Here is a 16,379-nt window from a genome sequence, read left to right on the forward strand (position 1 = left end):
CCTAGTGTAGTCATTTATAAAACATTATATATTTGAGATCGATTCTTGTTGCTATACGAAGTCAATTTATCGATTTAAATGCTGTAACTAATTTATCATGCAAGTATACCATAAATGATTTACTATTCTTCTATTAAGAGACATGTACAATAAACATCATTGCATAGATCTCCCTATGCTCACACACAATTTTTTAAGAGTTGCCTGTCAGAAGACATATGTGCAACTTCAACACAACTAGATATTGCCAAAATATTTGAGTTCTGTTATCCTTATCAATACTTAGTTTTCCATCCTGAGGGGTACAGAATGCTAGCTCACTGATATTTGCATTTGTATTTCTCAGCTATAATTTTCAGAGAGCAAAATAAACCCATTTTGAACATACATTTAATGGGCGTTAATAACCAAAGTATAGGAATTTTTGTCTTCCTCTCCATTACTAGGATTTCTGTCATGATGCATTAGATTTATATCCAGCAACATTTTAGTCTTTGTAAATGATTATCTGGTAGCTTTTGAGACTGTGTTTGGTTCTACAGGGCCACTGTTAAGTATATAAGTTGAGATTTACTTTTAATGAATTTACTTAGGAATTATTATTTTTTGGAAAATTTTCACCAATTTCGGAACATTTTCAACCAGTATAAATTATACTGCTTTTTTCCTCCCAATTTCTTTCTCTCAATCCTATTATTCACATATAGCATCTTTTCTTATTTTTGATAGCATCTTTATTCTTCATTCTATATAATTTCTTCACATCTAACTCGAAATTATTGCATTCTAACCCTATATATGTCCACTCTGCTATACAACCAATCCACTAAGTTTTTAGATTCATTTATAATATTTAAGCTACATAGACATTCTGTTCAGCTTTTTTCCAAATCGACCTGTTCTTTAAAAATAGTAGACATATGATCCATTACTTGGTACTTGAATCATTGTAAAAAGAGATTTAATATCCTCTTTTAGTTTGTTTTTCCATTATTAGACATTCATTTTTTATTGCTACTTATGATCTGCTTACTCGACCAGTCTATTTCTTCCTTGTGTATTATATAATTTCTGATGGTCATTTTGCATTTATTAGGGCTTTTATTTCTTTCTTTTGGAATTCCTTATGCCTTAAGTTGTCAAAATATCTAGAGTGATTTGATTGCTTTCTCAGAAACAATGTTCTTATAATTGGTTCAAAACCATTATCTGTATTAATTTCGAAGATTAAAAGTTCCAGGATCACTCAAGTAGCACAACTTGAAACACCAAATTTAGTGTTACGCTAGTGGTTTTAAATTCTCAGGGTAAACTTTTCTACAGCCAGAGCTCAAGCAAGGATATATAACATTTTTGTCATTGCTGATAATTTTTTAATATTTATATTTGTACCTGAAAGTGAACAAATTTTCTAAATCAAGACAGGTTATTATTACAGAATTAACTGAATCAGTTCTGGTTTTCTTCAGTTCTCCCTTTCTTGAGTTATCCTCTATAAGGGAGGAAACTTGAACAAGAATTTGGAGGATTTATATAAGATAAATTACCTCCTCTTCAAGAGAGGAAAATAGTTTTCTGCATTTTAGTGTAAGTAAATCTTTTAGAATTTAAATGATAGCTCCAGTATCATTCTCTTTTAAAATAATACCTCCAGAAAGGAAGATCTCTTCTCCAAAGATATCTAAATCATCTTTTGACTTCCAAGTACTGTCCTTTAACCCAGGTTTCAGGTTTCTTTGTTCAGAAAGCTTTAACCATGCAGACTCATCAAAATATTTCTCTAAGATAACACAGTCTCCTCGAGTAGATAGGTGACTTTTTTCAATGTCACTTATTCAGGTAGGGTACATGCAAGCCTTGGCTTGTCCAAACCAAATATGGGGAACTTAATTCCATTTCTACAACTCACTCCATTTAAAGGCATTATTTCTTTACCTTCATGGATATTCATACTCAGACCTTGAATTGCCAGAAACACCAATTCCCTCAAACTGCATTCTAACACAAGTGCAGTCATTTTCAGTTCTTTATTTCTGGTAACTGAGCATTCTTCTTTGTACTTTGTAAGTTATTCTATGCTTTAACATTTAAAAAAATCTCATACAGCATTTCTAAGTGTTTATATCTAAAGGGTATTCAGGTTATGTTTGTCACATTGTCAGAAAAGAGCAATTTATGATTGCATTTTGCAACTGTAATAATAACAGAGGTCAATAAGTTTTCTAGATACAACATACATTCAATAGATGTTCAACATACGGCAATAATTAACTGAAAATGAGAGAGATGGAACTTCCTTCAAAATAGTAGCAGGCATATGCCTAAGGGAGTCAGACGTTTACAGAAAAAGATAATGAAAGAGGAACTCCTGATGGGAGAGCAAATTTGGAACTTTCATGTAACAATTTGCCAATGGTTATTAAATATTCCAAAAATATTTATAAGTTTTCACTTGCGGTACTTATACCTTAGAAATTTATTCAAGTAAATTATGAGGGATGTGCACAAAGATGTCTGCAAAAGATGATCATAAAAGTGTTTTATATAGATAAAAAGAGATAATTGATAAAATGGAAAATAATCAAAATGGCTCAATAATAGAGTATTTGTTAGGCAAATAATGAGGTATAGAATTAAGTAGCATGTAAAAATTAGAATTATATTGTAGGACAATATTAACATTAAAAATACTCAGCTAGTCTCGGTGGCTCAGCCTGTAATCCCACGCCTTTGGGAGGCTGAGGTGAGTGGATTGCCTGAGCCTGCGGGTTCGAGACCGACCTGGGCAACTTGGCAAGACCTCATCTCTACAATAAATCAAAAAAATTAGCCGGGCGTGGTAGCATGAGCCTGTAGTTCCAGCTACTTGGAAGGCTGAGGCGGAAGGATCGCCGGAGCCCAGCAGGTTGAGGCTGCGGTGGCCAGGAGTGGCCACTGCACTCCAGTCTGGGCGACAGAGTGAGACTCCAACTCAAAAAAAAAAAAATACTCATAATATATCAACTTATAAAAAAACAAGGCACTGAAGTGTATTTAGAATTTGATATTTGATATGTTAAAAGTGTATTAATTATTAAGCATTGCCTATGTGACAGGCATTCTTGGCATGTATTAATTCATTTACTTGTAATAAAAACCCTATCAAGAGTTATTTTATCCATTTAATGCCTGAGAAAACTGAAGCTTGGTTACATGACCAATGAGTCACATTTAGGTAGTAGAAGGCTGAAATAAGAGGCAAGTTATTTGCCTTCAGAGCCTTCTTGGCAATAAAGGTGTATGGTGAGACTTGTTTGTGTCACTCCTTTAATATGTGAGATTTTGACTAATTGTACTTTCAAAAATCAAGGCAAACAAAAATAATAATCAAAGTGATAACACGAGTTCCCAGTAGGTACTTAACAAAGATTCGTGTAACGGCATAGTAACGTTAAAGCCTTGGAATATTTTAGACCTTGCTAAATGTAATGTATGAAAACTGCCTTCTGGCTAGAGATAATGCATATCTCAACAAGGACAAAGAAAAAAATTATTAAAAGGTAGAAATACTTTTCCAAATACTGTACTATCACTGCACCAAAAAACACACATGTTTTGGGGACCATGAATTTAAGTGTAGAATTGAAGTTAAGAATCTGGAAAAGTGCAAAATAGGAAAACAAAGGGAATTGCATTTTATTGCATTGTTACTATCTGCCATTTCAAGCAATATAACAAACAGAAAGGAACACTCTCTAAAAGAAAATGATATTTATTTAGGAGTAGCATTGCAAAGGAAATGAACATATCATGGTAAATTATGTGTGTATTCAAAGAGATTGAGACGGGGGAAGTTCTTAAAGGCAAAATGAGGAGGATTATATAAACTGTTTTGAACCAATTATCCTTGGCTATAAGGATCAATAGCAAGGGTGGCATTAGTCCAAGACTGACTGGACAGATACCCTTGCTGGGCATCCAGAGGAGTTGCTGAAAAGACATCTTTGCAGAAGTATTTTCTTTATTTTTTTAAACATATTTTTTATTTTAAAATTATGGGGTGCAGTTAAGGGTTAGGTATACAAATATGCATTGTGTATGTACCCTTCTTGATGAGGTGGTAGAAGTATTTTCTGTGCAAGTTTGCAGTGGCCTTTGTGTGAAGTTGTGTTTTGTGCAGTCTTTTGTGATAGTTCTTGTTATCAGGCATACATGAATAAACACTCTTCCTTAACAACTTTCTTATGCTCCATTTTTCAGAGTTTGACTCAAGTGACTCCATTTTGATTCTAACTATTTTCACAGTCACGTTTTGAACACATGCTTTAAATTAATTATCAAGGTAAGCAGTTTCAGACATTTTCCCTCTACTACTTTCTAGTATCTTATATATTAATATATATTTATGTAAAACCTCAAACCATAAGAACTTTAGAAAATGCAGGACACACCCTTATGGAAATTGGAATTGGCATCCAATTCCTGAGCAAAACCCCAAATGCACAGTCCATAAGAGATAAGATAGACAAGTGGGACCTCAAATTGATAAGCTTCTGAAAAGCCAAAGAAACCATTAAGAGAGCAAGGAGACAGCCCACAGTCTGGGAAAAAGTATTTGCCATTTCCATGTCTGACAAAAGCCTAATATCAAGGATCTACAAGGAACTCAAACACGCTGAAAAGAAAAAAACAAACAACCCCATTACAAAGTGGGCAAAAGATATTTACAGATACTTCTCAAAAGAAGACATACAAGTGGCCAACAGATACATGAAGAAATGTTCAACCTCACTAGTCATCAAGGAGATGCAAATTATAACTACACTGAGATACCACCTAACTCCAGTCAGAATGGTCATTAACAATAACAAAAAATAATAGATGCTGAAGAGGATGTGGCGAAAAGGTAACACTTCTACACTGTTGGTGGGAGTGTAAACTAGTACAGTCTCTGTGGAAATCAGTGTGGCGATTCCTAAAAGCTCTAAAAATTGACCTTCCATATGACCCTGCAATCACCCTACTGGGAATATACACTGAAAAACTCAAATCATTTTATAAAGAAGATACCTGCACATGTATGTTTATCGCAGCATTGTTCACAATAGCAAGATCATGGAACCAACCATGCTGCCCATCAAAAGAGGACTGGATTAGAAACATGTAGTATATATACATGATGGACTACTATGCAGCCATAAAAAAGAACAAAATCATTAATTTCACAGCAACCTGGATGGAACTAGAGTCTATAATACTGAGTGACCTCTCACAGAAACAAAGTTCTGAGTATCACATGTTCTCACTCATAAGTGGACCTTGAACAACTACCGTAATACTATAAGAAAAGGATTGACAGTGGCTGGAAACTATGGGTGGGGGCAGGGATGGGCAGGGAGGTGGGATTAACGGTAGTCAATATCTGCCTGGGGAAGGGGGGCACACCTCATCAACAAGGGTACCTGCACAGTGAATATTTGTATACCTAACCCTTAACTGTATCCCACAATTTTAAAATAAAAAATATATATTAAAAAAATATACATATATTTATATTCTTATATATACTATGTTTTATGTTTTTGATATATGAAAATTAGCACTAGATCCAAGATGATGTTGAGAGTAAATGTTACTTACAGGATAATCTCTTACATTTGATCATCCCCCACTACCCCCAGAAGGCTCCCCTTCTAAGCCATCAAGCTGACTTTCAGATCCTGGAATATCTCCAGTAATCTCAGAAGAGCTTGGACTACCACTGAATATACTATTATACCTTTTAGAACAGCATGGCTTGAACTGACTTATTCCTTTTAGATTACCTGTAAATATAAATTGCCAGCCTAAGGCACACCATTTGTCCTAACACAAAATATCTACAGGTTTTCTTCTTTATTTTTTTTTTAATTAGAATCCAGAAAGAAACTTTTAATTTAAAAGTGAACTACAGCCTCTAAAGCAAAACCAGAAAAAAATTTCACATAATTATTGCCATTGCCGTTTGACTGTCTTGTCAGTTACTCATTTTAAAGTACAGGGATTTTATAAGCCAACTCCCAGTCTTTTTCTATTTATCAAGCTGTGCTTGGCAAGATATGGGACAAGCTTGCCAGTTTGTAGGATTCCTGTGATACATTCAATTGCCTAATAGTTACATTAAATTAAAAATAACTACTGGATAGCTTATGAAACATCTGATAAAGTGAAAATAGGCTAATTTGGTTTCACTAGCACATGATCTTTAATCCAGTTTCCAAGGTTACTTGTGTACCAAATGTATATTTTTTTTATTTATTAGAGGCCCATAACAGTAATCTCAAAGTTTGACTCTTGTGTATCACATCAATTTTTTTTTTTTATTTTCACTCTGTATGACATCTTACAGGACATGGATTCATATTCACAACAAAAGCTTCAATTTAATTGTGCTTCAGACCCCAGGAGACACAATTGTTGATTTCAAAGTGTTATTAGAGCAAAAGATGTAGAAAAGAGTGCCCTCATTTGCTTATTTTCCCCTTTATATCCAAAATGGAAACTATGTCATGCACGAGAATAATAAGATATCAACTGCTTCCTTTCTGAGGACTTATTTCAAAGTTTTTGCTGAAAACTGTTGATGTTCAAGAGAAATGTAAAGCATGACCCCTGTTCTCAGTGAACCCAAATCAAACCAGAGACAAAATCAAATTCTTGAACAATTAATATATAATAGAAGCTAAGAATTAAATTTTGTGGAAGAGACTGTGGCAAATATTTTAGAAATTCAGATCACAGAAAGGTACTGTATCAAAGAAAGGTTTCTTGAAGAAGGTAGGAATTCAGGAGTGCCATAAAGACCAAACAGAGAGAGTTTAACCAATGGCAGCATGGCTAGAAATTCTCATTGCCCAAGTCAAGACATGAAACATCCTCTAAGCACTTCTCAAAAACTCGTTATGTCATTATTTTATTCTAGTACAATACACCATGTTAGGTACTTAGCTGTCAGAGACTTGAATGATCATTATTATATTTCATTTTATATTTTAGAGAAAGGGTTTTGTTCTGTCACTCATGCTGGAGTGCAAAGGCATAATCATAGCTCACTGCTACCTTGACCTCCTGGGCTCAAGTGATCCTCCCACCTTTGCCTCCAAAGCTGAATTATCATTATTCTTTCTGTCTAAACATGTGTCACCAAATAGAGTTTTAATAAGTTCAAGTATTTACACTCATTTTTATGGTGTTCTTTCTACTATACACACACAAGTATTTATTTGTTCACTATTTATGTATTTTTGTGTATAGACATTTCTGGAGTACACGTAACATTTTGTTACATATAGATAATGCACAGTGATCACAGGGTATTTAGGGTGACGATCACCCAAGTACAATATATTTTATGAAGGATTGTCATCTTACTCGGCTATCAAACATTGAATTTATGCCTTTATCTAGCTGTGCATTTGTACCCTCTAACCTACTTCTCATGTTCCCAGCTCCCCCCACAGTCACTCTTCCTAGTGCTCATATTATCTATTGTTTCATTCTCTATCTCCATATAATCAAGTTTTTTGGTTCCCACATATACTTGAGAACATGAGATATTTGTCTTTTTGTACCTGACTTATTTTACTTAACATAAGGACCTCCAGTTCCATTTATGTTACTGCAAATGATATCTTACTCTTTTTTATGACTCTTGTGCGTTCCGTTGTATACCTGTACCACATTTTCATTATTCATTTATCAGTTGATGAACATATAGGTTGACTGTGTATCTTTGCTACTCTGAATAGTGCTTCAATAAACATGCAAATAAAGGTATACCTTTAATAAGTTGATTTCTTTTTCTTTAGGTAGATACTCAGCAGTGGGATTTCTGGATTGAATGTTTATTCTATTTTTAGTTTTCTTTAAAATCTCCACACTATTTTCCATAGTGGCTATACTAGCTTACATTTCTATCAACAGGGTATAAATATTCCCTTTTTTCTGCATCTTTACCAACATTTGTTATTTTTTGTCTTTTTATTAATAACAATTGTGTCTGGGGTAAGAGGATATTTCATTGAGGTTTTAATTTGTTTGTTTCCAATGATTACTGATGTTAACCTTCTTTTTTTTCATATACCTATTGGCTGATTGTATGTCTTCTTTTGAGAAATGTCTATTCATGTTCTTTCCCTACCTTTTAATTATTATTTTTTTCTTATTGCATTATTTGAGTTCTCTCTGTATTTTGGATATTGTCCCGTGTTAGGTTGATTGTTTGCAAATATTTTTACCCATTTGACAGACTGTCTCTTCACTCTTATTTATTTTTGCGTGTGGTAGCTTTTTAGTTTAGTTCATTGCCATTTGTTTACTTCTGCCTTTGTTCCCTGTGCTTTTGAGGTCTTCTCCATAAATTATTTGCTTAGACCAATGTCTAGCAGAGTTTTCCTTAAATTTTCTTTTAGTATTTTTATGGTTTCTTCTAAAATTTCTTCTAGTATTTTTATGGTTTCAGTTATTAAATTTCAGTCTAATCTATTTCGAATTGATTTTATATGTGATAGTTCCAGCTTCATTCTTCTGCCCATGGCTATCCAATTTTCCCAGCGCTATTTATTGAAGTAAGTGTCCTTCCCCCAGGGTAAGTTATTGTCGGCTTTGTCAAAGATCAACTGACTGTAAATTTGTGGCTTCTCTATTTTTGTTCCATTGGTCTGAGTCTTTTTTTTAAATTTAAAATACCATGATTTTTGCTTATTATACCTTCGTTACATGTTTTGAATTCAGGTAATGTGATGCCTCCAGCTTTGTTCTTTCTGCTTAGGATAGCTTTGACTATTCAGGCTCTTTTGGTTCCATATTAGTTTTAGGATTTTTTTCCTAAGTATGTAAAAAAATAACATTTGCATTTGATAGGAATTATATTTAATTTGGAGATTGTTTTGGGAAATATGGTCATTTTATTTTATTTTTTTAATGATCATACAACTATAGTTCTTTTACTCACTGTATAATTTATTTATGGCAAAGGTGTCTTTATCTAATTTTTCTTTAATTTTTTTATTTTAAAGATGTGGGCTACCATTCAGGGTTAGGTATACAAACATTCATTATACAGGTACCCTTGTTGATGAAGTGTGCCCCCTCCCTCAGCAGTTTTCTGCTACTGTTAATCTTTTTCTTTCTTTTTTATTTCCTTTTTTTAATTTTAAAGACGTGGGGTACAATTCATGGTTAGGTATGCAAATTTCATTTTGCAGGCACCTTTGTTGATGACGTGTGCCCCCCCCCCCCCGCCGCAGGTTCCCACTATTGCCAATTTCATCTACCACTCCCCCCACTGCAGTTTCCTGCTACTGCCAATTCTTTTCTTATAGTATTGCCATAATTGTTCAAGGTCAGCTTATGAGTGAGAACATGTGATACTCAGTTCTTTGTATCTTCAATGGATCACTCAATATTATAGACTCTAATATGGTCATTTTAATGACATTGATTCTTTCAATCTATGAGCATGAAATATTTTTTCATTTGTCTCTGTCCTCATAACTTTCTTTTGTAGTTTTTCTTATAGAGATCATTTGCCTGATTGGTTAAATTTAGTCTTAGATATTTTATTTTTTATAGTTATTGTAAATGGGATTGCTTTCTTGATTTCTTTATCAGCTACATCACTTTTGGCATATAGAAACTATTGATTTTTACACTTTGATTTTGTATCCTGAAACTTTACTAAATTCATTTACCAAATCTTAGAGGTTTTTTGGTGGAGTCTTTAGGCTTCTATCATCAAGATTCTATCATCAGCAGAGAGAGACAATTTGACTTCCACTTCCCCAATTTAGATGCCGTTTGTCTCTTTTGCCTGATTGTTCTGGCTAGGACTTCCAGTACTATGTTGAATAGGAGAGGTGAAAGTGGACATTCTTGTCTTACTCCAATTCTTAGACAAGAATTTTCCAATTCAGTATGATATTAGCTCTGGGTTTGTTGTGCATGGCCTATATTACTTTGAAATATATTTATTTAATGCCTAAATTTTTAAGAGCTTTTCTTTTCTTTTTTTTTCCATGAAAGGCTGCTGAATTTTATCAAATGCTTATTGAAATGTTCACATATTTTTGGTCCTTCATTCTGTTGATGTGATAGATCATGTTTATTGATTTGCATGTGTTGAAGCATCTTTGCAGTCTTGGTATAAATCTCACTAAATTGTGGTGTATTATCTTTTTGATGTGCTGCTGGATTCAGTTTGCTAATATTTGTTGAGGATCTTTTTCATCTATATTCATCAAGGATATTAGCTTATAGTTTCCTTTTTTCTTTTTTGTCCATGTCTGTTCTAACCTAATAGGAGGAGTTAGGGAGACTTTTCTCTTCTTTGATTTTTAAAGATAGTTTCAGGAGGATTACTATTTTTTGTAATTTTAGTGGAATTCAGCTGATAATCCATCTGATCTTTGGCTTTGTTTTTGTTGCTGCTTGGAGATTTTTATTACTAATTCAATGTTGCTTCTCATTATTGGTCTGTTTTTTGCTTCTTCCTGATGGAATCTTAGTTGGTTGTATGTTTACAGAAATTTATTACTTTATGTTTTTAAGGGTTTTCAGTTTTTCAGCATATAGTTGGTCAGAATAGACTCTGATGATCTTATATATTTCAGTGGTATCAGTTGTAATGTCTCCTTTTTCATTTCTGATTTTATTTATTTGGGTCTTCTCTCTTCTTAGTTAGTCTAGCTAGTAGTTTAATAATTTTGTTTATCTTTTTGAAGAACCAAACTTTTTGTTTCATTGATTCTTTGTATTGTGTTTTTAGTTTGTTTTGTTTCACTCTGCTCTGATCTTTATTACTTATTTTCTTCTGCTAATTTTGGGTTTGGTTCTTTCAAGAGTTTACAAATATTATGGGATTTATGTTTATCTAACTTTATAATTAAAGATGAAATAATATTTACCAAATCATTCCTCTGAGAAATGAGAAACAAAATTTCTTCATCCCATTATATTAATCTCCCAATAGCTTAAGACATTATATGACATTTTGATTTTCATAATATGTGATCTTTGTCTTAAGCTATTGTTAATTTTTTACATGAAGTGTGTTTTCATTCAAGAATTACACATTTATTTCTACCCATATTTATTTGCTTTATGTTGTGTTTAAAGATATACTGCTCTGTGTTTTAAAAGTGTGACTTTAATGTCTCATTTATTTTTATTAATCTGTTGGATTGTAGTAATACTTACTTGAGCATATGTATAATTGCTTGCTCTGTTTCAGTTGCCCTACTCTCTTCTTAAGAATCTCCATCGTTAGTATATTTCATGTTCATTCTCTGTCTCCCTTGTCTATTTTATTTTGATGATTTGTTTTTCCTTCTTCCTTCTTTGTCTCAATCCTCTGGTGGAGATGCTATAATTTGTCCTCCCTGTTCTTAATGTGGCTTCTTAGTTAATTTTCCTTTTAAATCTTCTAATAAAATATTTTGTCCTGTTAATGTAACTTAAGTTCACTTAAAACCTTTCTTTACGCCACATTGTTCCTCTATATCTCTTTCTGCATTCTTCTCAAAGTCTTCTTGTGTTTTCTCACACTTTATCTATTGTTTCATAGATTACAAATGTTATTACATTTTATTGTGAGTAAAAGATATGCTGTGTTCCTCCCTCTCATGTATTATTTTTATCTTTTTTGGAGGTGGCAAAATATTTTTGCAGACTTTGGTTTTTACTTTTATAATCCAAGACTTTATTGATTTATTATTTGAAGAGAGATTGATCAAGGCTTATTTTGTGTCACAAAAGAGTGCAGTGCGTCCTTCTTGACTACACCAGATGATTATAGTACTCTCATTATATATTTTAAACTGTATTGGTGGCTGATAGAAAAGGCTTTATGTTCTTTCTTTATGCATATCTGAGTTTCTCACTCATGTAATTTTGTCATCTTTTGATTAGGGCTTAGTCTTAATAAGGATAACGGGGCTAGAGTTGGATCTTTTTCCTTCTCCATGTCAGTTAGACTTTGGTGAAATAGTTTCACTTGAGGTCAGGCTATACTAAGAACAGCATGGTCTGGTATATTTTAAAACGGTTACTTTTCATCTGGACGTGGTAGTGAACGCTTGTAGTTCCTGCTGCTTGGAAGACTGAGGTGGAAGGATCCCCAGAGCCTGACGCTAGGGTGGCCATGACCGTGGCACTGCATTCCAGCCTGGGTGATGGAGGAGGGAGACTCCAACACAAACAAACAAACAAATAAAAAATGGTGAATTTTCCCTTCCCTATGCCAGAGGCATAAAGAGATTTTTCTCCAATAGTCATCCTGACAATCTGGTATTACTCTTGGACTCACAAAAGTGTGAATGCATCTCTCAAACTGATCCCACCTAGTTGTTGATTCTCAAACTTGTTCATACTAAGCCTCTAGCAATTGTATTGTAGGTTTTTCTACTCCAGAACTGGTTTCTAAGAAGGTTTCTACCTATAGGTTTCTGCTCTGCTAAGTTGTGATTATCTAAATTTTCCTGTCTTTTTTTCTAATTTTGGGAGAGTAAGTTTTCTCTGTAACCTCCATTTCCTGATGGATCTAAGAAGAGTTGTTGATTTTCAGTTTATTGTGTTTTCTTTCTCTTATGGTATGGATGGGAGTTATGACCATCAAGTTGCTTTCATGCTTTACTAAAAACCGAGATTCAAAAGGTGGCTTATAGAAATAAATATTTCTTGGTAATCTATCAGTTAGAGAAACGAGGCAAACATAGTTTCAGGAAAGTAACCACACTTACACATCTTCCCTCCTTTGGACTCAGTGAAGCTACTTCTCCAGATTCGCAGCAGGTTGTATCCAGATTCATTCCAGGGCATTAAAATCCATGTAAGCCACAACCCTCCTACTGGAGTCATTTTTTTTATTGGTGTTCTTTTATATGTCTGAGCATTTTAGATCAGTGCTTCTGAATGATGTTTAATTTCAACCAACTTGATACATTGTGTGTCCTTTTGGGCAACATTCCAAATTACAGTGTTTGAGTGATATTATGTCAGGACTCACTCTAATTATTTTTTTTGTAACTGCATCGATTTCTTGGTTAGGGATTTGTAAGTCAACCTTCATATTTCCTCAATATCATTACAATAAATCTCATTAAAACTATTCAATTTTGTCTCTTTCTCCCCACTTCATACACACACATGCAAACATGTTGCTATGTACATATATACATTCACATATATACTACACACACACATGAATTTTGGTTAAATAATGGAGAGTGGGGCACGGGGGGAGAGTAAGTAAATAGTTGTGCTGAAGTCAGCAACTTTTCTAGATGTCCTCAATTTCTTTCTACAGAGTAAAGCAGCAAACAGGAACTCCAAATTTCATAGCATTTCCTAGAGGACAGCCTAGTTCAGTTGAACCAATCCTTAAATAGAGAAAGTCATAGAGTGAAACACATTTGAATCATAACAACTCTGCCAAGACACAGAACAAACAGAACTGTCAAGCAGATTTACTCACTGAGTTATCTAAGGGCACTTGTTCATGGCACAATAAGGCATACCTGTGTGGTATAAATCATTTTGCAAAATTCTGGTATATTTTGTGAGGTGAGCTGTGCTTTCTCACCAACAAGGAGGAAGTACTACACAGAGCCAAGATGGTTTAAATAAAAACTTTGCATACAAAGGAAAAAAAATGTTTGATTGGGATGTGAGGGTGATCAGTATTCTCAAACACAAGAATAAAGAAAGAACCACACAGACTCTTGAGGTAAGTCTGCAATTGCTTTTATTACCATAATTTCCCAAGAGGCTCAAAACTATATAACAGGTTGCAAACAGATTCTTGTCATCTGGTGTGAACACAGTTCCATAATCATGAATGGTGTAACATCTTTTCAAACAGGTTGGGATAATGCTTAACAGACATTCGTTAGCAGTCCAAACTTCTAAACACTGAAAAAAAAGGGAATTGTGGGCAAGACTGGCAGTTGCATACTTGAGTCCATGTTGTGGATATTTATTGGGCTTCTCCAGAAAGATTTAGCTGTGCACATTTAGTTGATTATGTAATTGTGACTATTCTGACTATAACGAGCTTTGTTGCTTATAAGGCTTTATTAAATATTATAATTATCAGGTCTGGTTGGGCAATAGGTGGTAGCATATGGTTTTAATACTTACTGACCCACCATAATGAAAAAAAACCCTATGAGTTAAGTTTTATAAGAAGATACAAATTAATTCTTCACAAATTATTTGAATCAAACAATTAAGACAAGGGATTTACAGATATAAAAGACCTTAGCTGAGAAATATGTTTTGTGCTTTACTTTTATCTTTCAGTATGAGACTCTGCTTAGTTGAGCCTCACATTCCCATTTTAAAATAAGAAGTTAAGGCCAGGCATGGTGGCTCACGCTTGTAATCTCAGTAGTTTGGGAGGCCAAGGTGGGCAGATTGCTTGAGCCCAGGAGTTCGAGACTAGCCTAGGCAACATAGTGGGGGAAAATAATAACTGGGTGTGGTGGCACATACATGTAGTCCCAGCTACTCGGCATGCTGAGGTAGAAGGATTGCCTGAGCCCAGGAGATCAAGACTGCCATGAGCCATGATCATCATGGTCACATCATTGCACTCCAGCCTGGGTGACAGAGTGAGATCCTGACTCAAAATGAAACCGAATAAAATAAAATAAAATAAAATAAAATAAAATAAGGAATTAAGCTATATAAACTGTTATAGAAGCTATTAAACTTGACAGCTCATCAAAAATATTTGGTGAGCTTTTGAAAAAAACTAAAGATGCTTATGTCCCATCCAGACCAATTGGAACAGAATTAATCCACTCAGAAATTAATGTATTCATGCATATATTGTTTTTTATCTCTTTATTCTCATTTTCTTTTGTTTCTGATGCATAATCAACATCGAGAACCCTCCCTGCAAGTCTTTCTAAGTCCCAGGTGGACATTGTTAGCATCTAACTGGACAATGGTATCACCAGCATTCCCAATCCAACTAATATATATCAAGAAAATAAGAATTAAACCTAGGAAGAATTGATGCAATTATCCAGGGCAAAAGTGGTGTCAAAGACAAACAATCTAAAGTTAAGGAAGACTTTACTTTACTGTGGAAAAATCTAATTTTAGGCATCTTAAATGCCTAAGAGACATTGTGATGTGAAGATATAGGATTAGGGAGCATTTTCAAAGAGTGAAATGAGGAGTTTCTAAGATCTGATGCACTACAGGTAATTAAGAAATATTGCTGATTTATGTAGTATAAGAAAAGTCAATGGCAAGTGTATCACCCTGAGACAGAGCTGGAAATTCCTCCCCCCCAAAAAAAGAAAAGGAAAAAAAGGAAGAGACTGGTTTTAATCCAGAGCTGGTTAACCAGGCTTGCCATCCTTGGAGGGTAGATAATAAGCCTCCATCAGTTTTCCCACAATGAAACCACTGTATTCTTGTTGAGGGAATAAGGTGGAAGTGCTAGATTAGGAAAGCATTTTCTAAATTAGTTCTAAAATGCCAGAGGGAAGATATTAATTAGGCTTCGATATTTTAGCCCTAGAGCTAGAAAGTTTTTAAACTCTATTATTTAACACAACAACGATTTATTCCTTTCTAACCTCTCATACCATGAGACTTCGTTAAATACTTCATGATTACCTCCCCTCATCTCAAATCCTCACTCCGTTGCCCTCGTTTAGAGGATTATTATCTCCAAACTGAATTAATGCTTTAGCTTTGTCATTATGTCCCCTCTGTCCACTATCTCCCTCTTACAGACTAGTTTATCCTCCTTACTCACAAAGATATTTTTTAAATGTAAATATGAAATATGGTTTATGACTTTCAGTTGTTACCTTTCACTTCCAGGATAGAGCCTAATATCTCTTGCAGTATGTGATTGGTCCTTCATCATTTGCTTACTTTTCAAAACTCTCTTACCTATGCCTTCTGTAAGTACTCATTTCCAGTCCTTCTTTATAATTCTTGTTGACATGACAGGCAAAGCTTATCTTAGTATATTTAGGCTGCTATAACAAAATATAGAGTAAATATCCTGTAAGTAATAGAAGTCTACTTATTTAAGAGAAATAGTCTAGAAAGTCCAAGATCAAGTGCTGGCAAAATGGTGTCTGTTTCCTAAAGGCCATCTTTTCACTGTTACCTCACATGACAGAAAGGTTGTAGGATTTTTCTTAAGCTTCTTTTGTAAAGACACTTTTCCGATTCATGATAGCTCTATACTCAGGACCTCCTAGCGTTCGAAAGGTTCCTTCCAAATATTATACTGAAGATTGGGTTTTGAAAGAAGATTTTGGGGTTTTTTTTTTGGTGGGGGGATACAAGCATCCAGACTATGGCAAGGCTACAAAAGCTAATCTCCCAAATTG

This window comes from Carlito syrichta, unplaced genomic scaffold (assembly GCF_000164805.1).
Source record: "Carlito syrichta isolate Samal-C Ts95f unplaced genomic scaffold, Tarsius_syrichta-2.0.1 Scaffold305640, whole genome shotgun sequence".
Taxonomy (NCBI): domain Eukaryota; kingdom Metazoa; phylum Chordata; class Mammalia; order Primates; family Tarsiidae; genus Carlito; species Carlito syrichta.